At 45.6% G+C, this 23,702-nt stretch overlaps 1 protein-coding gene across 1 annotated transcript in view; it reads left to right on the top strand.

The window, feature by feature from the left end:
* Window positions 1-23,702, top strand: part of SPRED2 (sprouty related EVH1 domain containing 2) — a 111,292-nt gene that overhangs the window by 35,829 nt on the left and 51,761 nt on the right. The gene's annotated exons all lie outside the window — the stretch shown is intronic.

Raw genomic sequence — 23,702 nt, 5'->3', positions numbered from 1 at the left:
GTTTTATGATTTCCTTCGAATGTAGAGCCTCACCTCACATTTTATTTCAAAACTATGAGGTAAATAGAAAAGAAAAAGCTTAAAAAAATAAACCAGACAAACACATTGGTGGATATTTAACTTCCCTCTAAAGGAAGGATTGCCCACACATAAATGTATTGGAAGGAATTACAGAAGAATCACTGATAAGTTTCCAAGCTTCTGTTTGTGTGATACCATAGATAAATTTAACAGACAAATATGCACACGTGTGCACACACACACACACACACACACACACACACACACACACACGTTTGCCGCGGTTGTGATTTATGTAGTTAATACAAAACTGTGGAAAGTTTGGGAAATGACCAAAAAAGACTCTAAGACAACCACTAGAAAAACAGACAACTTAATACTTTAAAAATGCCAAGCTAACTGGTTAAAAGAAAAAGAGAGTTGGCTAAACATGAAATAAAAAGTTAACCTCACACATTATTAAAGTAATGCAATGAATCGGTAACATTTTTCAATTGCTATTAACTATCAAATAGAAAAATTTTAAGTGCTGATAGGGCTTTGGTGAGGGGACATTTTTCATATACTGCTATTGGGAGTAGAATTTATGGTACTTTTTCTGGAAAGCAATTTGGTAATATATATCTGTTTTTTTAAGTTCATCGTCTTTACTCAAAATTTCTTCTAGAAATTTGAAGATCACAATCATATGAAAACACATTTATGGGAAGTGGTGTTTAAAGTTACAGGAGTTGAAAATGTTGATAAGAGGGCATAGGGGAGTGGTTAAGCCACAGAGATCATCCACATGACCAGAGAGTGTGCAGCCTCAGTATGTTCAAGGAATTATCACTAATCAGCATTGGCTGAAAACAGCATACAGAACTCTATCTACACATCGCCATCCAAATTTTGCCTAAAACATATGTGTCATGAAAGGACCAGAAGGAGCTACATCACACTCTTAGCACTGGTTGTGGTCATTTCTGAGCTGTGGTGTTACAGGCACTCTTGTGTTCTTTATTCTTTTATGTATATATTAAGGTGACCAGCTGTCTCACTTTGCCCGGCACTGCCCTGGTTTTAGCACCGAAAGCCCTACTGTGGACAGTTGGTCGCTCTAGTGTACATGGATGCATATTGAGATGAGTTTGTGCCATTTGGCAGGAAGGGCCAAAGATAAAGTGACAGGTGACAAGCTGATGGGGCCTGTGTAGGAGTCAAGCAGTAGATTTTCTGGTGATAAAATTCATATGGCTTATTTTAGAAAACCTAGGAAAAAGTAGATGTGCAAAAACTTAAATGGTGCTTACATGTGGCCAGTGTCGTTCTAAATGCTTTGGTGGTAAACATTCTTTAATCATTCCAGCCTGTGAAGTAAGTACTCTTAACACATCCGCATTTACAGAGGCATAGAGAAATCGGGTAATTCACACAGGGTCCCACAGCTCTTGACAGAGTCTGGATCTGCCTCAGACAGTCTGGGCTATTACCCACCACCTATATCTCTACAGACCACACCCCCTACCCCCTGCTCCAGCCACTTCCATCGCTGCCCCTCTTGACATTTGTGTCATTCTGGCCCATACCAGGCCACTGAGTTGGCCACACTCGACTTACTGCTGCTGTTCAATCCAGCCCCTGTCATGCCGGGACTGCCACTGACCTCAAACAGAGGAAACACCTTCCCTGTCCGGAGCTTGGGGTGGGGATTTCCATAGCAGAGTTGCTGGCCTCTGGTGATAGAGTTCTTTCAGTTTTGCCACATGATCTTGTGGCATAGGGCTGGGTCCAGGTGCAGCTTTAGTTATTTCTGGAAACACTTCTCCTTTTCCTTTACTTCGGTGAGTCTGGCTCTTCAGCTGTTCTCTTCTCTGACGGTGATTTCGGCCCTTCTGCCCAGACCATCAGACATTTCTGTAGGTGCTGGAATCTTCCATGATGGTTCTGGACTCTGTGCACATTTCCAGATGAGTCTGAACATAGGGATGGGGTGAAGTATATTAGGATATCCATCCTCCCTTTTGCTCAACTAAGACCCCAGTCACTGCATGTTGCTTTGTTAGCCATGGTGATCTCCAGGTGGTGGATCATAGGTCGTAAATTTTCTTTTTGCTTCTCTGTTTTAAACATTTCTTCGACAAATTTGCTTCACCATTCAGGTTTTTAAAATGTATTTCAGTTTTCCCTTATAATGCAGTTTTACGCCTGCAGAATTTCCAGGTCCTCCAAAATGTGTGCATGGCAAAGAGCGTCCTAACCCTCATTCAAGTTAGAGCAACTCCATTTCTTTACCAAAAAGAAATACCTTCAGCTATTGTCTGAACTTGTACCTTGCTGAGAACTTCGCCAGAGTTTCTGCTTAATTGTTTGTTTTGTCACATTAATGGAACAATGAGAGGGTACTGGCATTCTTCACCCATGATGTGGAAGCACAAAATCACATTTCTTTTTAGGTGTGTGGGGGGGAGGGGCAGGGCAGGGAATGTTTTTTGCCTTTACATCTTAGAAATGTTATTTGACAAATAATCAAGTTTATGGGGACTATGGTGTTTAGGCTAAAACAGAGTTTAAATTTGGACCTCATGCGTTATGTTTTCAAAGAACCTGTGTGTTTCTTTATACTCTTCCTTCCAAAAAGTTCAAAAGTATGAGTCACTCTCCTTCCCCTTAACACATTTTTTTGGGAGAGAAGAGGGAACTAATGTAGCAAAATTATCCTTTCTAAATTGTAAAAGTAGGGACGCCTGGGTGGCTCAGTCAGCTAAGCGTCTGCCTTCGGGTTAGGTCGTGATCTCAGGGTCCTGGGATCAAGCCCCAACGTAGGCTTCCTGCTCAGTGGGGAATCTTCTTCCGCCTCTGCCCCTCGCATCCGCTCCTGCTTGCGCTCTCTGTCTCTCTCTCAAGTAAATAAAATCTTTAAAAAAAATTGTAAAAGTAGAGTATCTTCAGAATTTTCAGTGTTCAGAGGAAAGACCATGCTTCCTAAGGCAAGATACTCCTTTAAAAAAAAAAGAGAGAGAGAGAGAGAGACACTCATATACCTTTGTATTGCTGTCTCTGAAAGGGTGATGAGGCATCTGCTGGGGTGAGAACAGGGGAGAATTACCAGGGGGATTCCTGACGCTGGGGTAGAGCCATAAAACAAAGGGCCTTTCATCCTCAAAGGGAAAAGGGATGGAGGCGTGAGAAGCTAGGGGGAAGGGGACAGGCTGGAACAGTCAAGTTTTCAGAGCCCCTGTGCCTACAGCTCCCTCCTCAGGGCCAGCATCTCTGAGGAGTTGTTAGAAATGCAGAATCAAGGAGGGCACATATTGCATGGCGCACTGGGTGTTATACGCAAATAATGAATCATGGAACACTACATCAAAAACTAAGGATATACTGTATGGTGACTAACATAATAAAAAATTACTATAAAAAAAAAAAAAGAAATGCAGAATCTTCCTCGCCCCCCATGAATCAGAATCCGCTCCCCCAGATGATTCACCAGCACTTGCCTGTGGGTACTGGCTGAATTGGTGGCTTGTGTGGCTACCCAATAGAGCAGCTTACCTCTAAACCAAGGACAATGGGGGGAAGGTGGGCTAGGAGGAGCTAGACTGAGAGAGATCATTTAATTTATAATGTATTCTAATATATAATATTATAATGTAATATATAAACTTATGATACTGGACAACATGCTTAGGGTGTGGGTTTTGTTTTGGGTACCAGGAAAGGACCAAGAACACAATAGGAGTGTGTGTGTGTTTGGGGGGTGAATTGTCTCCCTTTCCCCTGCTTTGGGGTTTTTTAGATCTTCAGGGTATTTGCTGAGTGCCTCACAGTCCAAGTATTTTTCTGTGATGTTAAAACCAGCTTCAACTTAAAAAAAAAAATTGCTCTTAAAGAACTAACTGTACGTGGGCAATGTTCGCTGAGTGAAATGTGGCCGGGCAGACAGGACTCTACAGTGAAGGTTGTGAAGGATACTCTCATGCCCAGGACTTCTGAAACAAAGTGTTCTAAACAGACAGAATGACCGCTGATGGTCCAAAACCTGAAATGTCCTCCCTGAGACACCCTGAGCCTGTTACTTGGTTTCTCGTCTTCTTTTGACTGGGAACAATACTGGAAGGATGGAGATCATCTGTTTCTGATAAATCCGGGATTCCATTCAGACCTTACTAGGATTGCAGCACCATTCTGGGTCTTGGGTAATCAGAGGTGACCTGGCATTTGTAAGGGGAAGCTGCACCCTAAATAGTAAGAGAGAATGCAGTAAACAGGAAAAGTGCAGACTGTCCGGACCCCTGCCAGCAAAGATGGGATGTGGAACAAGTGATCCAGCCCTACTCACGGACTCAGTAAACGGTGGCTGTTGGCTATTGTTGTCATTGGAACTGAATGGCCTGTTGGGGGGGAGGAATGTTCCTTGACTAAATTTGGGGGAGATCTTCTAATAGTAGAGTAGTAGAGGGCACAAAAAGTTAATGCCTGTGCTTTTTCTGATACGGTATCACCCCCCTCTTGGCCTCACCGTCTCCCATAAGCGTGATTAGTTGCCAATTGCTGGAAAAATCAACTTTGCCTGAATGTTTAGGAAGCTGTTTGGGATTTCCAATGTTTTTCTTCCTCTTAAAGAATAATAAAGGCTCGCATTTCAGGGGTGGTGGTGGTCATGGTTCATCTCTTCTGCTCCCTACCTCATTCTGCTGCTTTGCTCAGAAAGAACTTCTGGGCTCACCAGCCTTTTCCCTGAAGAGGTCATCATTTCAAGGGACATGAGATCTCATTTAAAGTTTCTAGATAGGAAAATCCAAGGTTCTTGCCTTTCTTCTACTCCCCAGTGGCAGTTGTTAGGGAATGAAACATTGATCACCCTCTTCCTCTCAGCTCTGTCCACCCCTGTGTCAGGTGGAATAAGGCGAAAAGAAGGCAGTGCTGGCTCTCCTGTTTACCATCCTTCTTTCATGCCCCCCACGGTGCTGGCAGCGGCCAAGGAGGTGGTGAGATTTCTGCCACTGCGCCAGCTGGGCCACCTGTGAAGCCACTGCCAAAGTCAACATGTGCAGCCTTTGTGTCTGGCCAGTAGGTTTCATAATGGTGGTTAATGGGAGTTCCTGTTAAGATGCCCTCAAGCTCGTTGTGTAATTCTGTCTCTAGAGCTCCCGGGCATCTTCTCTTATGTAAAAGCAAGATCTTCAGGGAGCTTTAAAAATTTCTCCTCTAACTGATCACTTGGCAAGGTCCTAGGAGGCTCCGTGAGTGGCGATTAGAAGGAGGGAGAGCAGTAGTCCTAGTGGCCATTCAGTAGAAATTTATAGTAGTCCTCGTGTGTATACCAAGTTTTGTTCTGGAAAGGTGGGAAGGGAGGGCACACTAATGACTAAGCCGTGAACTCAGAGCCCTGGGACTGTTGGTCTAAGTCAGAGGTGCAGGAGAGACAGGTAAATAAATAACCATACTATAAATCAGGACCAGAGAGCTCAGGGGCAGGGGCGCGTGCATGGGTCACTTCGGATGGAGGCCGAGGAGGGGGATTAAGGAGGGCACTTGCTGTGATGAGCACTGGCTGACTATGGAATTGTTGAATCCCTACATTGCACACCTGAAACGAGCATTACACTGTATGTTAACTAACTGAAAGTTCAATAAAAACAAACAAAAAGAGGTTGGAAGCCAATTTCCTTGTTTTGAAGTCGTCTTTGAGGGGAGGGATGAATTTCAGTGAGGGTGAAGAGAGCTGAGTAGGGTTCTTTTCAGGAGTGGTAGTGTCCTCTGCCTTCCGGGCTGGGTCACGAGGAGACCTGCAGAGGGGCCTGCCTGAGTTGTATAGCCTAAGGGCCTCACACTTCACCTTACACCCAGGGCCCCACCTTGCTTGGTTTAACGCTCTGCTGTTGCTGTCCTGAAATTCTTAATGTTTCTGTTTTTGCTTTGGCAGTGGGCCCTGCGAATCATGTCGTCAGTCCTGCCTCTGGAGGTGGGGCTGGAAGGGTGGGTTGATCTAGACTCCCAAGAGCTCTGTCAAGCTCTAGGAGCAGTGGGAGCCATGCGAGGTGTGGCAGCAGGGTTGTAGAGGAGAACCAGGGAGCTGGCAGTCCGCGGAGGGAGGCTGGCCACGTCGTGCTAGAACAGACGGGGCAGATACCAGCAGCTACGGTTCGCACATCTGGTGGAGACGGGCCGCCTTCAGGCACTGGGGCCGAGAGTGGAGAGGGTTGTAGGAGATGGCTGAGGCGGCTAGCCGGGCCGGAGAGTCCACTGGCCAGCAGGAGTGCAGAGAAAGGGTTCCCTCGGCCCGTGGCAGCGAGGCAGATGCTTTGCGGGAGTGGGGTGAGGCCCTTTCCCAAAGACCCGGAAGTCTCCGGTGGGCCGGCGTGTGGAAACAGGCACCACCGCTGCTCAGCTGCAGATCAAGGTTTGTGTCAGTATCAAGAGCTTCACTAGAACAAATATTCGTCCAAAAATAAACTTCCTGTTCTTCCTGTTTTTATAACTTGCCTATTTCCTCCGAGTTTGAGGCTGGTCTCCAGTTCCGTGGGTTATTAATCTTCAGAGGATCAAGACCTCTATAGAAGTATTTCCTGTACATGTTTATCTACCCAGCCCTAAATTATTTTCTCCAAATGATAAGAGAACTTTTCCATACTGGTGTGTCAGACTTTTCCTTTGAGAGATTTCAGTGAGGCACCAGAGTGAGAAGGCCAAACCAGAAGGGTTTAATGCAGCACAGAGGAAAGCGGGCTGAGCGGCGGTGGGTGTCCGTGGCTGCCCTGCCTCGGCTCACCTCCTCCAGACTACGGATGGCTCCTCTCTGGCCAGAGCCCTAGGAGATAGTGATTGCTGCAGAGGGCCTGATGGGGGGGAATTTTAAGAGCCCTACTGAATAACCACAGGGGAATAATAGCTCCAGAAATGCTTCTGCCCCTTTGAAGAATTTAAAATACCCGTCATTGGGCCATAATTTGTTCTTAAAACATCTTCCAGCTTTGCCCTTTGAAAGACAAGCGGATGAGAGTATATTTGGTGCTGATGACTGTGCACAAAGAAGAAGAGAAAGGCCATGTTGAAGCGTGGGCCAAGTTCAGACCCGGTAGGCAGACGGGCGTGGGTACGTAGGCGTGAGCGTTATCACTCACTGGTTCGGGAAGCCCACCTACCTCTGGGAGACGATCTTTGGTTTCCTACGGCTCTGTACTTACAAATCTCAGGCTAGCATGCTGGTGAGTATTTTTTTAAATGTAAGTCTTCTTGTGTGACTCTTGCAGAGAGGCCGTGGGGACCGGGCTGCGTGGGTGGCGGCTTGTGCCGCAGTGGAACTTGGAGGGAAGCCAGCTGCCTTTTCCTGAGGCCTTCCGAGGTGGGGCAGGGATGTCCTATTTTGCACAGGGCACTGCCCCTCCCCCTTGGCGATCCAGGTGACTGGATTGAGAATTTCTGTGCCAGACCACGGCCCACTGCTCTCAGCCCACACTGTCCAACACTGTAACCCCTGGCCACCTGGGCTGTGGTGCACTCTGAATGAGGCTAGTGTGAACTGAGATGTGCCCTAAGTGTAAAATAACACATTGGATCTTGAAGACTTACAACAAGAAGAAGAATGTAATTTCTCATTAGTAAATCATTTTGATTACTTGTGGAAACGGAAATATTTTAGATACATCGCATTATGTCAACTGTATTATTCTAATTAGTTTTGCCCGTTTATTACTTTTTAAATGTGACTACTAGAAAAATTGTAATTGCACAGTGGGCTCACATTACATTTCTTTTTTTTTTTTTTAAGATTTTATTTATTTATTTGACAGAGAGAGACAGCCAGCGAGAGAGGGAACACAAGCAGGGGGAGTGGGAGAGGAAGAAGCAGGCTCCTAGAGAAGCCTGATGTGGGGCTCGATCCCAGAACGCTGAGATCACGCCCTGAGCTGAAGGCAGACGCTTAACGACTGCGCCACCCAGGCGCCCCTCACATTACATTTCTATAGGACGGTGCTGCTAGTCTGTGTGGTGAGATCAGCTGCCAGTTGTGGCTTTGAAGGCAGTATATTCCCAGAGGCTGGGAGGGGAGGGGAGGCCCCTCTCCCTGGTGGCCTGGCTGAGGGGAGACCCAGCCCTAACCATAGACTGTCTAGGGCAGTGGGTTAGCCGCCTTCTAAGCAAAGAGTTAATAACTTCATAGGCAGCAGCAGGAATTTTTAAAAATCCTTTCAAATGCCCCCCTCCTGGCTTCATTTTTTTTCTTAGCCTGCTTTGCAGACCAGCCTCTTTCCTGGAAGCTTCCTTTCCTTGCTGCTCTGCCCCCCCCCCCCCCAGTTTAAAACTCCCCCTGTCAACATGGGACCTGCAGGGATGGTGTTGTCCATAGGATCTTACTGTTTTGTTTTATGCTCTTGTTTAGATTGTTACCTGTACCCAGGTCGGGCTCCAGTAGCTGTCACCCCAGGAACGACCCAGTTAGGCCAGAGAAGCTGCTATTTCAGACCGGTCCATCTCTCAGGAGTGGTGGATGTGAAGCTTAGGGAAGTCCTGCTCAGACAGGGGAAGCAGAACAGAACCACAGCTAACCTCCTAATGTCAGGGTGACATTTCAGGATAAGGGGGGGTGGAATCCCACTGGTATTTGAAAGCCCAGCATAGTTCCCTGTTGCAGGGAGGAGTTTCACATTGACTTCAGAAGGCCAGGAACCTGTTGGATTGTACAGTTATCATTTACCAAAGGCTCTTCCATGATGAAATTTCTCTGCTTGGGCACCTGTGCCCAGGGAGGGGGTTCTGTCCTCAGCCGTCACAGCAGCCCTGCACTAAGGGGCTCCATAGTCTTGACAGATTTTGTCCACACTTCTACCCATTGAATACTGAACTTTGCTGGAATAATCAACACGAGACCAGCATTTCTTAAGTGCCTGTTCTGTGCAGTATCTTTATTACATGTACAGTAAATTGGCATCACAGATGCTAATAACTTACCCTAAAGTAGGAGCCATTGTTTCCCCTTTTGCAGATGGAGAAACTGAGTTTAGAAAGATGAGATAAGTTCCCTGAGATCTCATAGCTAGAAATCGATGGGGCAGGGAGGACAACTTGGGTTGTGGGACTCCAAGAGCTGAGGGCTTAACCAGAGGGCGTCACTCTGCGCTGCCCAGACCAGCCCGTGAACGCGTTGTTCCATTCTGCCCATGCATTTGTTTATCGACATGTGTGCTAGTGCAGGCTGGGACACGACACCAGGGAGGCTTTGATTCTGGGTTGTTGCAAAAGCAGAGCTAAAAGTTGAGTACTCTGAGTGTCTCAGAGCTTTGCTGTTTGGACACCCTCTCACATGGCTTTTAAAATGCTACGTGCCGGGGTGCCTGGGTGGTTAAGTTGGTTGGGTGTCTGCCTTCGGCTAGGGTCGTGGTCCCAGGATCCTGGGATCTAGCCCCATGTCTGACTCCCTGCTCAACAGGGAGTCCGCTTCTCCCTCTGCCCCTCCCTCCACTCGTGTTCGCTCTGTCTCTCTCTCTCTCAAATAAAGTCTTTTAAAAAATGCTGTGTGCTGCAGAACCTTCTCCCCACGTGGCTATTGCCTCCAGTGGAGGGTCTCGGGCTGCCTTGAAAGATGTTGTGTTGGTCTCTCCAAGGTACCTTGCGGTTTTATGTTAGTGCAGAAGGGCCACTCCATGGCTGGCTGGGTAATTTGGTGACGTTTGGAAATAAGCAAAGGGATTAAGAGCTGTATGCTCTGGAATCAGGCTGTTCCCTTTATCCTACCTCTCAATGGCTTCGTGGTTTGGGCTCTTTGCTCTCTGGGTGGCAGTCTCCTCAGTTGTAAAATGGGGATACTCGGTACCCGTCTCAGATAACTGCTGTGCAGATTAAAGAGGGCACACAAAGGCATAGTTACTTGGCACTTCAGGTAAATGTCAGTTAACATTTCACTGCGATATGTTCATTAATGCCATTTAATGCTGCATGATGGGTTAGAATCCTATACAAAATGTACCAGAAAATATGATCATGTGGCCTGAGTTTTTTGGTGTTCAAGGCAAACACATTAGAATTTATACCTTTGTATCTGAATGTGTGCCTTTGTACTTGAGTGTTGTATCTTTCAAAGCCATAACCTCCTCTCAGGAAGCAACATGCATATCTTGATCTCCCAACTATTTGCTTGAAACATCTTCAGAAAGCTTTCCTTTTTGGAACTCTCAGATGAAAAAAAGACGGTTTGTATTAAGAATTTAAATTGTGAAAGTAGGGGTACCTGGGTGGCTCAGTCAGTTAAGTGACCTTCAGCTCAGGTAATAATCTCAGGGTCCTGGGATGGAGCCCCACATCGGGCTCCCTGCTCAGCGGGGAGCCTGCCTCTCCCTCTGCTCCCCCCCCCCCGACTCGTGCACGTGCGCTCTCACTCTCTCCAATAAATAAATAAATAAAATCACTTAAAAATAATTAAATTGTGAAAGGAGATTTTAAGTTTGGAAATGGCCTTAAGCTCATTAGAGCTAAGTTTGGTTAATAAGTCGACAGTAAGCTTGGATGATAGATCTGCTATAAGTTAAAAAATGGTGTTTTAACTAAAAAGTAAGGGTTGGGTTTGTTTTGTTTCACATTTTAGTGGTTGGCTCATTTATCTTGAAGGCAGCCCCAGAAGAAGTGTTCCAGGCAGCTCTTGACTTGGGACAGCATGTTTGGAACACTAGTAGAGGCTGCAGAGCAAAAGCCTTAGAGGCAGGGGTCTGGGAGTGAGTAAATATGCCTTTGGAGCTTGTGTAGCTGCTAGTGGGGCCGGGAGCAGAAGGCTCCCTGCATCCAAGCAGTAAGAGACTAAAACCTGGCTTTGAATGTTGACTTGCCTTCCACATCTGTTTACCCTTTGTGATACACAGAATTCAAATCTGAACATGTCAGCATGTGTCAAGGGAAGGCCCTCAGGTTGGTGTCCTCCACCAGGACTTTAAAGCTGGGCGTGGGAGAAGCCTTCCTCTTTCTTCTGTATTGCCATGGATGGCTGAGTGGCCAGAAAGCACCACTGAGCTGGCACTCACTGAGGGTGGAGGAAAATGCATGTCCCCATGGAAAATGATGGAAGAAAGTTCAAGAGTCTTGTATCTTGAGGCTCATGATGACTAATAGGTTCATCCAGAAGGGCTGGGCCTCCAGGCAACCTTTGGATTATTTCCTACAGGTGGAAATGAGAGGTGCCATGTTCAGTGTATCCTAAAGTTTATCTTGGCTGTGGAAAGAGCATAGGGCTTTAGACTTTGACTGGTTGAACTCCAGTGCTGCTCTCTATTGCTGGGTTGCTTCTGGTGTCATAACTAGAATTGCCCAGGCTTCATTTCCCTTGTCTGGAAAATTGGAACCCAGTTCCCCTTCAGGGGTGTTGTGAGAAAGGGTCATTAGAGTTGCATAGAGGAAGAGCCTCAGCAGATGCAGACCTTCCACTCTCCCAGGGCCCGGAGAATGACACCAGAATTAACCCCATTACCATGCAGAGGCCCACAGTCGTACATCAGAATATGTCACCTGCTGCAGGAAAATGTCCCCTGTCCTTTGTGAGGTGAGTCTTGTACTCCTCAAAGGAGAATTGCCAGTTCCTCTCTGCTTTGAATAAGGCCAGCTGTTTCGCACTCAGCAGCTGTAACAGATTAAGCTGCCTAAGACCCTTCCGCCTCTTAAAACGAAAGCTGCTCTATAGCTAACAGAGGCTAGCCTCAGCCAGATGCACACGGCACTTAATGCTCAGGTAAGTAAAAGGAAACACCCGGTGGAATGCTAGACAGGAACTTGATATTGATTGCAGGTCATTTCTTGTTTGGATTTAAAGAGACCCACCTTCAGGTTTTAATCTGTTTGCCAAGTCCCTAGTTTTTACTATAGTCCTAGTGTTGTCCCTTTTTTTGTTTTGTTTTGTTTTAAGATTTTATTTATTTATTTGACAGAGCGAGAGAGGGAACACAAGCAGGGGGAGTGGGAGAGGAAGCAGGCTCCCAGCGGAGCAGGGAGCCCGATGCGGGGCTCGATCCCAGGACCCTGGGATCGAGCCCGATGCGGGGCTCGATCCCAGGACCCTGGGATGAGGCCCTGAGCTGAAGGCAGACGCTTAACGACTGAGCCATCCAGGTGTCCCTCCTAGTGTCATCCTTGATTGCATTGATCATTCAGGGAAGCCTGGCCCAGATCCCTGATTTGGGGGCCCTGGTGAGACTGAGAACTAGGCCAGCAGGGTCACAGGCAGGCTCCCGCAGAGAGTGTGGTGGCCACTGAACTCTCACACTTAACCCCTGACTTTCCTTGAACCATCCTGTTAGGTTCCTGGAGCTCTGTTTCTCAATTTTTGCTGCCCATTAGAATTACCTGGGGAACGCTGAAAAATATGGAAATACAGGCTGTGCCCCCAAACAATTAAATTAGGTACCAGTGTTTAAAAGTGGGGGATGGGGGTTGGGACAAAACTCCCAGGTGGTTCCAGTGTGCAGCCAAGTTTGAAAGCAGTGCTTTAGGTGATGCGATGAAGTCTTAAGTACCATCTCCTCCTGAGTTGACTTGCTTTAGCGAGGTCATTAACTCTGTCTTCTACAAATTGTGTGGGGCCAGGGTGTCACCTCTAGGGGGTTGAACTGCATGTTGCAGTCAGCAGTGAGGGAGGTGTCCGTGGCATATAGCTGTTGTAACCACCTGTTGTCTTAGGAAACGTTTTACACAAAGGTAAAGAGAATAGTCTAGGGGATCCCATCCATACACTCATCACCCAGCAGCCATTCCTGTTTCCTTTGCCTCACCACACACACTTTTGGGGGAGGCGGGGGCGGGGTGGGCTGGAGTATTTTCAAGCAAATTCCAGACATCATTTCATCCATAAATACTTCAGTGTGCATCTCTAAGAGATAACGGTATTGGGGTTATTTTTTTGAAGTCCTTATCACACCGAAGAAAATGAACAGTAATGCTTTAATCTCATGTAATAGCAAATCCGTGTTCAGTTTTCTCCCTGTTTATCACAAAAATGCACTTATACATTTGGTTTGTTCCAATTAGGGTCCAAACAAGTGTAATTCATTTTTAATAGTTTGACTTGCACGCGGGGTAATTAAACCGTCATTATGCGCACACAGGTGGTGATGCATCCGCAGGTCTGATAAAAGGTGTAAACGGCATTCGGCTCATCTGATGTTTACGGGATGGTCTCTCTTTGCTCTTTACCTTCTTTAGCCCCTCTGGTGAGACCTTGACCTGTCAGGGAGGAAGTGCTCAGCCCTAGTCACGACCACTTCTGTGCTGTTCTGCTTCTGCCTGAAGGCCTGGTCCCTTTGGTGAACTTAGAATAGAACCTCAGGCTGTTTGTAGAAAGAGAGTATGAGTCAACCCTGGACAGTTTTTAATTTCCTGCTCCTTTGCTGAAGACAGTGACTGGCAAGGGCTGGAACTGCCCCTTGGGCTCCTCTCTGGGCTCTGCTGAAGGGGTCCTGCCGTGCTGGTTCTCTCATTCACCTGAGACTTGTGCTCTGATGCAGCGATCAGCCAGCAGCTCAGCCCTGCTTTTTTAGGGTGCAGAAGGTTCTGTGAGGCTTCCCCTCCAGCTGGACTTCTGGGTTCAGGTTCAGATGATGACCAGGGGAGGAGAGGGTTACTTTCTGCCCTCTGAGGGCAGAAAGAAAGCTACCTCACCAGTCACCGTGTTGGCACAGTGTCTTCTCTTCTAAGAGCTAGAATGGTTAGAATTTCTTCAAGGGGCAGATGACTGGATGGCCCCTGGGATGAATGGGTGGCAAGTTTTGGGGAGAGCGAGCAGGAGAAAGAAGGATGGAGAATGGGCAACCTAAATAATTGAACTCTGGCTCCTTCCACAAATATCTGTTTGTGTGCCCACTCCATATGCATCATATCAAATCAGAATCTCATATTTCTGTAACTGTATTTTTTGCTTTAGAAGGGCTTTGTCTTGATTTCAGATGGATTTACAGTTGCAAGGTTTTTATTCCTCCTTTCTCTGTACCATGGTCAGGTTAGTTACAGAGCAGTAAACAGGCGTCTTAATACATAAAGGCAGCTCTGATCTCTAAAGTTGTTCGCCACAGGATTGTTTCCAATAGCATAAGGTTCAGAAAAACCTAAACGTCCTTTAATAAGGGACTGGTTAAATCACAGTATATCTTTATGGTGGAATATTGTACAGATGTAAAAAGGGAATGAATTAGTTCTGTGTTCCCATATGGAAAGATCCCCAGGAGATAAAAAGCAAGGTCCAGAACATGTGAATAATATATTTGTATAAATCCTGGAAGGATACACAGAAAACTTTTAAAAGATGGTTTTTATTGGTTTGTTGGGTAGGAAAGGAGAAGGACCAGGGCAGGTGGGATGTGGTGGAAGTATACCTTTTTTTTTTTTTTTTTTTTAAGATTTTATTTATTTATTTGAGAGAGAGAGAATGAGAACAAGTTGCGGGGGGAGAATGGGGAGGAGCAGAGAGAGAGAGGGAGAAGCAGCCCCTCCACCCCTGCTGAGCATGGAAGCCGACACAGCTTTCCATTCCAGGACCCAGGATCATGACCTGAGCCGAAGGCAGGTGCTTAACCGACTGAGCCACCCAGGTGCCCTAAGGGAGTATACCTTTTTATAGTTTGATTTATGAATCATGAATGTGTTACCTATGCAGAACAATTAAATTTATATCCTGCAGATAAGTTGATGGCTTATCATGCCCCAGCTAATCTTAGACAAGCTTCTGACCACTCCTTACCTGTACTTAAACACCTCAAGAATCTGGTGTGTTCTCAGATGGATCAGTGAGCCTATGACCAGCCCATGGAATGTGTGCCATATCTTTCCCGTGATGCCCTGCTCAACAGCAGATTATAAATATTTGCTGCTTTTCTGAAGCCCATGGGCTTTCCCCCTTCCTCACCCTGAAATATGAACTGAGCTGACATCTGAAGTTTAACCAGAGAGAACAGGGAAGGTAGGCTGCTGTGTCCTCTAGCACGACTGGTTGCCCTGTGAGGAGGAGGAGGAGAAAGAGGTGGTGGTGGTGGTGGTGTAGGAGAAGCTGCAGGCCGGGGTAGGGGGACTGGGATGGCTTCCCTTCCCATCTCTTGTCTGTCTGCGCAGTCTTTTGTTTCTCCCTTGGCATCGCATGTGCCTTACTGTCTGTGTGTTTCTATTTATTCCCAGCTTCTACTGAGTGGTAGCAAAATCCCTTTGAGCTGAGCTCGTCCCACTCTGATAGCTAGGAATATTCTAAGGTTAAGACTTGCTCTTCACATTTGGCACATTCTTAGTATTAGGGACATTTGCTCTAGGGCTCACAGGAAACAAACAAATGGAATGCATAGAACAGTTTTCTCCCTCTTGAGTGGAGAAAGAGGGGCAGAGAGAATCTTTGGGGGCGACTTGAAGCAAAGAACATGGTTGGAGTGAACTTTGTTTAAAAATGTTCTGAAAGATGAAATTCAAGGACACTCAGGACCTATTCTTGGCTCTGCCACAAATGTACCTTCTGGGTTTTATTCCAGTTTGTGCATCTGGGGCTTACTCTTTGGTTTTGCGTCTATAAACTAGGTGGGACCTACATCCATTGTCTATTCTCATCACTATTTTGTTTTGGCATCTGGTAACTAATTTTAGTAAAACTTGAAGACCTTCTCTTCCTTGAATGAATACCACAGTGAGTGCTGTTCTAGGAGTGATTACTGATCGGGTTGAGGTTTGATCAGGGATTTGGTATCTCACATACAGGTCTTTTCCTCTTTCTAGTAGAGCTGTACACATGATGAAAATCGCATGTGGTCATGATTACCCTTGGCAGCTCTGTAGGAGGCCAAGCATACAGCCTTTCCCCTCTTCGTCCAGTCTTGGGAAGGATCACTGTATTTGTGATGGAGCACCAAATGAGGTAGTTGGCTAGCATTCAGTCCGTGTTGAAAGATGAGTGGGTTCTGCATCTTTAAATACCAGGGTCCTGTCAAAGGTAGCGACAGACCACACGTGGACAATCGGTCCCCAAATCTTGACCAACCCTAGGGTGCAAGTGTTCATTGAGAAGAGCCTCTTCTCTCTTTAAATGTACGCAGACTCTGGCTTCTGTTCTGTTCAGTTGGAAGGTTGACTGTGCATATATGAGCTTCTGCTGTAAGGCATTCACCGTTGCCACCACAGAGGGCCAGGTTCTTCTCTTGGTGAGGTACTTGGGATTCTCCCCTTTCCTCTCAGCAAGTTTTTTTTTTTTTAAGATTTTATTTATTTATGTGACAGAGAGACAGCCAGCGAGAGAGGGAACACAGCAGGGGGAGTGAGAGAGGAAGAAGCAGGCTCCCAGCGGAGGAGCCCGATGTGGGACTCGATCCCCGAACGCCAGGATCACGCCCTGAGCCGAAGGCAGACGCTTTAACGACTGCGCTACCCAGGCGCCCCTCAGCAAGTTTTATTATGACTACTCTTAGGGGTTCCTGAGAGGGGGAAGGTCCTTTGAACGGTGGCGCCCAAGTCAGTGATCTGTAAGCCTATCTGATCACTTTGCACTCTGTTGACCAGTGAGCCCTAACTCAGATTCATTGGCCCATTTTTAAAATTTCTGTTAGAATTAAATCCCTCTGCCTGCCACTCCCCCTGCTTGTGCTTGCTCTCTCTCCCTCTCTGACAAATAAAATCTTTAAAAAAAAAAATGCTTATGGCAAAGTCTGAATCAGTTTTCAGAGTAATCAGTAGCTTCGTCTGCCCTTCGGTGATTTATTTAGCCTGGCACCTGAGAATTGTAGTGCAGATAAATATTCTGGACACTGGCATCTACTTCTCTTGTCCTGGAATCATTTCTGATTTCCTTTCAGAAACCGAAAGCTAACAGTGTGACAGAATTGAGGGATGATTCTGGTTTTTGCTTGGGAGGTAACGTAGACTCAGTCAAAAGTCCCAAGCCCAGTTCTTGCGCCTACAGCTGAATTTGAACAAAGCCTTGGAAGCTGACCTTAGTTTCCTCATACGTCAGGTGTGATTGGCCTACAACTTGAACACTCTAAGGTTTGCTGAGGCTGCTCTTCTAGTTCTTTAGTTAATATCTAAGGTCCATAAGATGTGAAACCCATAAATTATTTGCCCCCCCCAGGTGCTGAATCAGAGAACTAAAAAAATCATATTAAGCCTATACACAGTATCTTTTGTTTTTGTCAGAAATGCATAAATAGAAAAATAGAATTATTTTTGTAATGGGGGTTCAGAGAGTGACAAAGAATACATTAAATTGGTAAACATGTCTTACATCACTGTCGGTGCCTCTAATGCTCTTTCTACCACCTGAATATCATTTCAGGCGAATGTTTTCCTTTGCATTTTCTAAGTATTCTACAGTGAACTTAACTGCATTTAGTAATGAAGAAGAATAGACATTACAGAAGTTTGCTACTACTTTTCTGTCATTTCCTCCCATTTATATCTCTTTAAGCCAATAGAGGTTCATCTGTGTTTGTTGAATGAAACGAAAGAAACTCTGGTCTACCAAGGGTTTACCATTTGTTAGACACTGAGTTACAAAAATGAAAAAACCCATCTTTTCTTAAGGGTCTCAAGTCCCGTAGCAAAGGGGACATGCAAGTCACAACAAAAATGCTGTAAGTATGGCACTGATTGCCATGAAGACAGAGAAGAGAATGTACTAGACTCCATTTGCTACCTCCGGTCTCTGTCTGGGACAAAAGTCCTGTGAAATTGTAAGGCTCAGTGCTTGCATACGATACAGCCACAGCCAGTGTTGACATTAGCTGCTGTTGTTGACCAATGTTGTTTGTAAGGAAAAGACAGTTCTAGCTTTGGGGTGAGATCCACATCCTTTGAAACTGGTGTGTTAGTTTAGGCTGGCCTCTTAGATCCAGGGTCAGAACATAGCTTTGCCCCCCAGTCTGTTGGTCTTGATCCACCAGCATTGCCAGCTTCTTTCCACTCCTCTCTCTTCTCTGTTCACTTGTATTAGTAGGCAGTTTTCTCACGTAGCTCTCAACAATCCATGCCTTGTAGAGTTCTTGGAGATTCAGGGGTGCCTGGGTGGCTCAGTCAGTTAAGCGTCTGCCTTCAGCTCAGGTCATGATCCCAGGGCCCTGGGAGCGAGCGAGCCCAGCATCCTTGCTCGGCAGGGAGTCTGCTTCTCCCTCTGCCTTTGCTGCTCCCTGCTTGTGTGCGCATGTTCTCCTCTCTGCCAAAATAAATAAGATCTTAAAAAAAAAAAATTCTGGAGGTTCAAAGACTGGACTAATTTAAGCCCTACATTTTCCAGACAAAGGAATTGAGGCACTAAGAAAAATGACTTTGCCCAGAGGCATGTAACTGGTGGTAAAACCAGGCCCAAGCTACTGCCTCCCAACAGAATGAACTTGCAGGATGTCTAACTCCAGCAGTGTGTGCTATTTACATAGGTGAATAATTGAAGAGCACTGTTGAGAGTTCTCAGAAGAGATTTCCATTTCCACTACTGAGTATCTGTATAGCCATCTGACAGAAGTGGCTTCTGCAAGAAAGGTTTGTTGAGCTAGGAAGCTACCATTATCTTGGATAAGTTTTTTTTGTGACCAGCATTATGGTAAGTGGTAGATTTAAGACTTCCCAGAATTACACAGCCTTTGAGCAGCTTCAGGTCTAATTCTGTCCTGAAGTTAGGAAAACAAAAGAGTGGGCTGGCTAGGCCGATGGCAGATTGGGGTCCGGCACACTCAGTCTGTGATCCTCACGGTGCGAGTGTGTCTTGAAGAATGAGCTATCCAACCTTAAGCAGATTTCAAACACAGACCTCACTGTTCAGCATGGCACATGTTAAATACACTCACTGGTCACCCATTGTCACCCATTGGGCATTCCCTATATTCCCTTTCCAGGTCTTGAGGCCCCTTCATCCCTTGAACTTAAAATTCCACACCCAGATGTAGGTTTGGTTTCTCTCTGCAGCCCATGTCTCTGAGGTCAGGCCCTCTTGCCCTGTTTGCTCTCCAGGCTTGAAGGGTTAACGTGGTCTTCTAATGGATACCTGGCCTCCAGCATGGCCATATCCACAGAACCCTGGATGCTCTTACCTTTCCTTGCTGATCAAGCCCTTGGCTCCTTTCCTGATTTTCCAGAGTGACTTTCCCATGTTTCTGATATAGTTTGGATTCCTTCTTCCACTTTTATCAGTCCTGCCATGTTTGTGTAACATCTTATGCTGGAGAAATTCAGACTCTCTAGACTAAATTGACCTAGTAGTTCAGCCCCTTGTTTTTACTCCACACAGGCCAGGCACAAAATTTGTGGGTGTGTTGATACAACCATATGGAATGCCCCACACCAAATGGGCACTGGGTGAATGTCGGTTCCCTTAACCTTTCCTTAAAGCAATCTTTCCAGATCCACGAGCCTAGCCCTAAAAGGTCCTCATATCATAGTGTCTCTTATCTTTAAAAAAAAAAAAAAAATCTGGGGCGCCTGGGTAGCTCAGTTGGTCAAGCACCCATCTCTTGGTTTCAGTTCAGGTAATGATCTCAGTGTTGTCAGCGGTGGGCTCTGTGCTTATCGGGGAGTCTGCTTAAGATTCTCTTTCTCCCTTGCCACACCCCCACCCCTACTCTTGCACACATGTGTGTGTGTGCACTCTTTCTCTTTAAAAAAAAAATATCAGCTAAGTGTAATAGCTCACGTACATGTAATCAGTGCAGGTCTTCTGGCTCTGACCCAGCTCAACATCCCCAAAGTAACCATGAGCTTTGGAAAGAGCCTTGCTTTACCCCTGTGCCAGCCAGTTACACTTTAAGGAACGCGCTGAAAACTGGTTTGGTCTCAAGTGAGACTTGTTATGTGTACGTCTCCGAAATCCTGCTCCCAGTAGGTAACAGTAGAAGTCATCTACGTCCTCCTTCCGTTTCTTGAACAGCCCCAGCCCTTAGCATCCACGTTGGTATTTAACGTATGTAGTTTTCTTTTGGATCGACTTTGTAAAAATGTTCATTTTTGCCAGTAAGGCAGCAAGTGGCCACCAGAAAGGCTGTGTATCTAAGTACACCTCCGATTTAATCTCTATCCAAACAGCTGGCTAAAACTTTTTTTTTATATCTGTATAAGAGAGCTAACTGAAGGCAGTTAGAATGGTTTCTTTTGTTCAGATTTCCTCTCCCAGAGACGAGTCCCAGGACTCCCTTCACCTGCATTATCCATTAATGCAATGGGTTCATTTTCCCCAAATAAACAAGCTTTCCTGCCAAAGAAAACAGGCAGCGTGATTGGGTGCGGGGACCTGCCTTGGGACCTGCATCTAAGGCGTGTTCTTCGTTTTTCAGGGTTGTCCTCAGTCTCTTTACTGGACTCTTGTTGGCAATGATGATGTTATGGCAACCCTCGTTTCTGAAGGCTCCTCAAGTGGTATTAATCCCACCCGTGGCTGTCTGACCCTCTTGAAAGCATCCTTCGTTTCTGTTGCTCAGTTTCCTGAATGCATCTTCCAGATCATCTTTCACCTCTTGCTTCAAGCTCTGGGGACACATGTGGTTTTGACAGAATGTACAGATGTGACTTGGGGGAGGGGAGGCATGGCTGTGGGCTCACACACATCAGCTGGGCTCTGAAACAGGGAGGTCTTCCTCTTTGAGTGGGCCAGTCAGGAAGGAGTGGAGGTGGAAAGGTCCACAGGCAGCCTCAGGCCCTCTAGATAGCCTTGCTGGCCCTGAGACGGAGCACTGCGGTACGTATGTGTTTTGCATTGTAAGGAAAGCATGAGCCTCAGCTCTTACGGACCAAATCACCATAAATAACGCCTGTGTGTCTGGTTTCTAAACTGAGACATTAAACAGAATAAAGGACCAATGACCAAAACTTCTATAGGGGAAAGACCCAATTCTTTATCCGCTAAATTGTTAATGACCAGGGGTTGGCAAACTTTTTCTTTGAAGGTCTAGTTAGTAAATATTTTCGGCTTTGGGAACCATGGGGTTTCTGTTACAACTGCTCAGCTCTGCCTTTGTGGCTGTAAAGCAGCCCCGGACGATACATAAACAGACCCGTGTTTAGTGGCGGGCCCTTATTTGCCCACCCCTGCCAGTCTAAATTTATAAAACTTAGAAATATCCTCATCATTGTTTGCATAAATTAATGAGTGCTCTGTATGTGGCCAGGCCCTGCTAAGTACTAGTTGTGAGTGATCACACTTATCCCATTCAGAACAATTCTGTGAGGTTATTAATTTTATACCCATTTTACCGATAAAGGAGCAGAAGCTTAGAGAATAAGGGCCAGGCTGGATTTTGAACCAAGACAGCTCGACTCCAATTTCCTGATCTTTTACCATAGTACAGCCTGTGGATTACATCTTAATATCCACATTTACCTTTGGATCTTGACATTAGCCAGTATTCGGACTTCAGCCTCTCCCCATCCCACCTAAAAAGCCCAAAATATGAAGACAGATTATTGCTGAAAACTCTTGTACAAATTAGTACGTGGCAAAAATTTAAAATGAGTCCATTAGCAAGTTATAATAAATTGAAAGCCATGTTGTGCTATGCTTCCCAGCTAGTTTCGCTTCTTAGATACCCAAGGACCATGGGAGCTGAATATTTTATAAATGCCTGGGGCTCTCAGGCCAGAGGCATCCAGGCTGGTTTCCAGGTTCCAAGACGTAGTGCTCTGAAAATGTGGAGGTAGAGCTGGTCCTGGAGCAAGCTACTGCTCATTGGGGTGGCCTCACCCAGGGCCATTCGCCTCTTAACACCAGCACTGACATGAGCTCTTAACCCACTATACACATGGATGCAGGCTCCTCAGTTTCCCCTGATGGTGTGCCAGTCTAGTGTGGTCCAGGGAGACTGGATAGTGCATACAAGTTGTTTGCTGACCAGTGTTGGTCATTGGCATGCAAGTCTACCAAATAGAAATGTTCATTAAAGATGGCAGATGCCAACTTTGGATGCCTTTTGTTGTTAAAATAGATAAGGTGTGTTCTGAAGAAAGCTAAAAAGAGTAAAATGATCAGGGGAAAGAAAAACCATATCCTGTCACCTACAGCAGTGTTTCCCAAAGTGCTTCTTCTGCTTGTAGGGATGGTGATGGGGGAGGAGGTTCCTGTGGTCAAATAAACTTATGAAATGCAAGACTAAACAAACAGTATTCTCAAGGATATAGTTTGTAGGTTTCCCAAAATGTTTGTTTGGTTGTTTTGTTTTCGGATTCTTTTATAAAATTGTTTACAAGGAACACCCTTAATCTTAACCCAGAGGCCTTTCCTAATGTTGACATTTTGGTAAATTTCCTTTATGGTCCAAGATTTTTTTTTTTTAATGGGTGAGGTGGAAGCAGCAACAACTATGGTGGTCACTAAATCTGAAACAAATCTTTTTTTAAAAAACAAGGGTTACGTATTTTCTTTCTTTTGTGTGTTTAACTTTATTTGAAGTATTGCATTGTCATAGATAAGTTGTAAGAATAGTATGAAGGACTCTTTTTTAATTTGTTACCTCTACTAAATGGGCAAAGTTTTTTGTTTAAGATTTTATTTATTTATTTATTTATTTATTTATTTATTTATTTATTTGAGAGAGAGAGAGAGAGAGAATGCGTGCGTGCCTGTGTATGCATGTGCGTGGTTGGGGAGGGGCAGAGGGAGAGAATCTTGAGCAGACTGTGCTAAGCAGGGAACCCAACGTGGGGCTTGATCTCACAACCCTGAGATCATGACCTGAGTCGAAACCAGGAGATAGATGCTTAACTGACTGAGCCACCCAGGTGCCTCTGAGGGACTCTTCGATATCCAGTTCCCCATTTGTTAACATTTTACCATAATTGCCGTATTCTCATTCTGTGTGTGTGTGTGTGTGTGTGTGTGTGTGTGTGTGTGTGTATACATTACTGCCATTACTTTTACATTTTTTTTAAAGATTTTATTTATTTGACAGAGAGAAAGCACATGTGGGGGGAGCAGCAAGCAGAGGGAGAGAGAGAAGCAGGCTTCCTGCTGAGCAGGGAGCCCCATGTGGGGCTGGATCCCAGGATCTTGGGATCATGACCTGAGCCGAAGGTAGACGCTTAACCGACTGAGCCACCAGGCACTCCTAGTTTTGTATTTTTGAGTAAATTTGAGTTATACATTCTTTAATGAACTCTAAACTTATTTCTTGAAGATACTTGCAGAAATTCAAGTTAGCCTAGAAGTTTATGAATGCCCCCATTTCTACCTGTTGCATTCAGGCAAATCACGCTCTGCAAGTGTGTGAAAGGTTTTCATTAAGTTGCAAGGGGACATTTTGATAAGCCTATAGTTTGCAGTCTTTAAGAGGAAAGCATTTGTCAGAGCCCAGGAAGGCTTCAGCTCAGGCCCACACACAGTCCTAACCAGTTTGAATTCGTGAGGTTGTCACTTGATGTTCTGTGGGGACCATCACAACCATTTGCTACATGTTTTCAGTCCACTTGGGCAGTGTCCTTTGAGGTTTGGCCTTGACTGAGGTGGGAGCTGAGGTGGGAGTCTTGACCTGACACACCCTCCTATCGTTTAGTTTCAGAAAGAAAGGGAGCAGTCCAGAGGTCCTAGGTTTTCATAGGACATCTGTATTTTAAGTGTCCTGTGGTGACTTGTCACACTTTCAGAACATATCAACAAGGACAATTTTTTTCAACAACATCTAGTTTCAATAGTGGTTTTGTTTAACATACATTGGAGCTTCCGTATCTGGGTTTTTTCCAGGCATGAAATCAAAGCTGTCTTCCTCCCTCAGATGGTTTAAGTAACCCAA

The sequence above is a fragment of the Ursus americanus genome, chromosome 7 (genome assembly GCF_024610735.1).
Source record: "Ursus americanus isolate L20-20 chromosome 7, mUrsAme1.1.p, whole genome shotgun sequence".
Taxonomy (NCBI): Eukaryota; Metazoa; Chordata; class Mammalia; order Carnivora; family Ursidae; genus Ursus; species Ursus americanus.
This window is presented reverse-complemented; position numbering and strand designations above follow the sequence as displayed.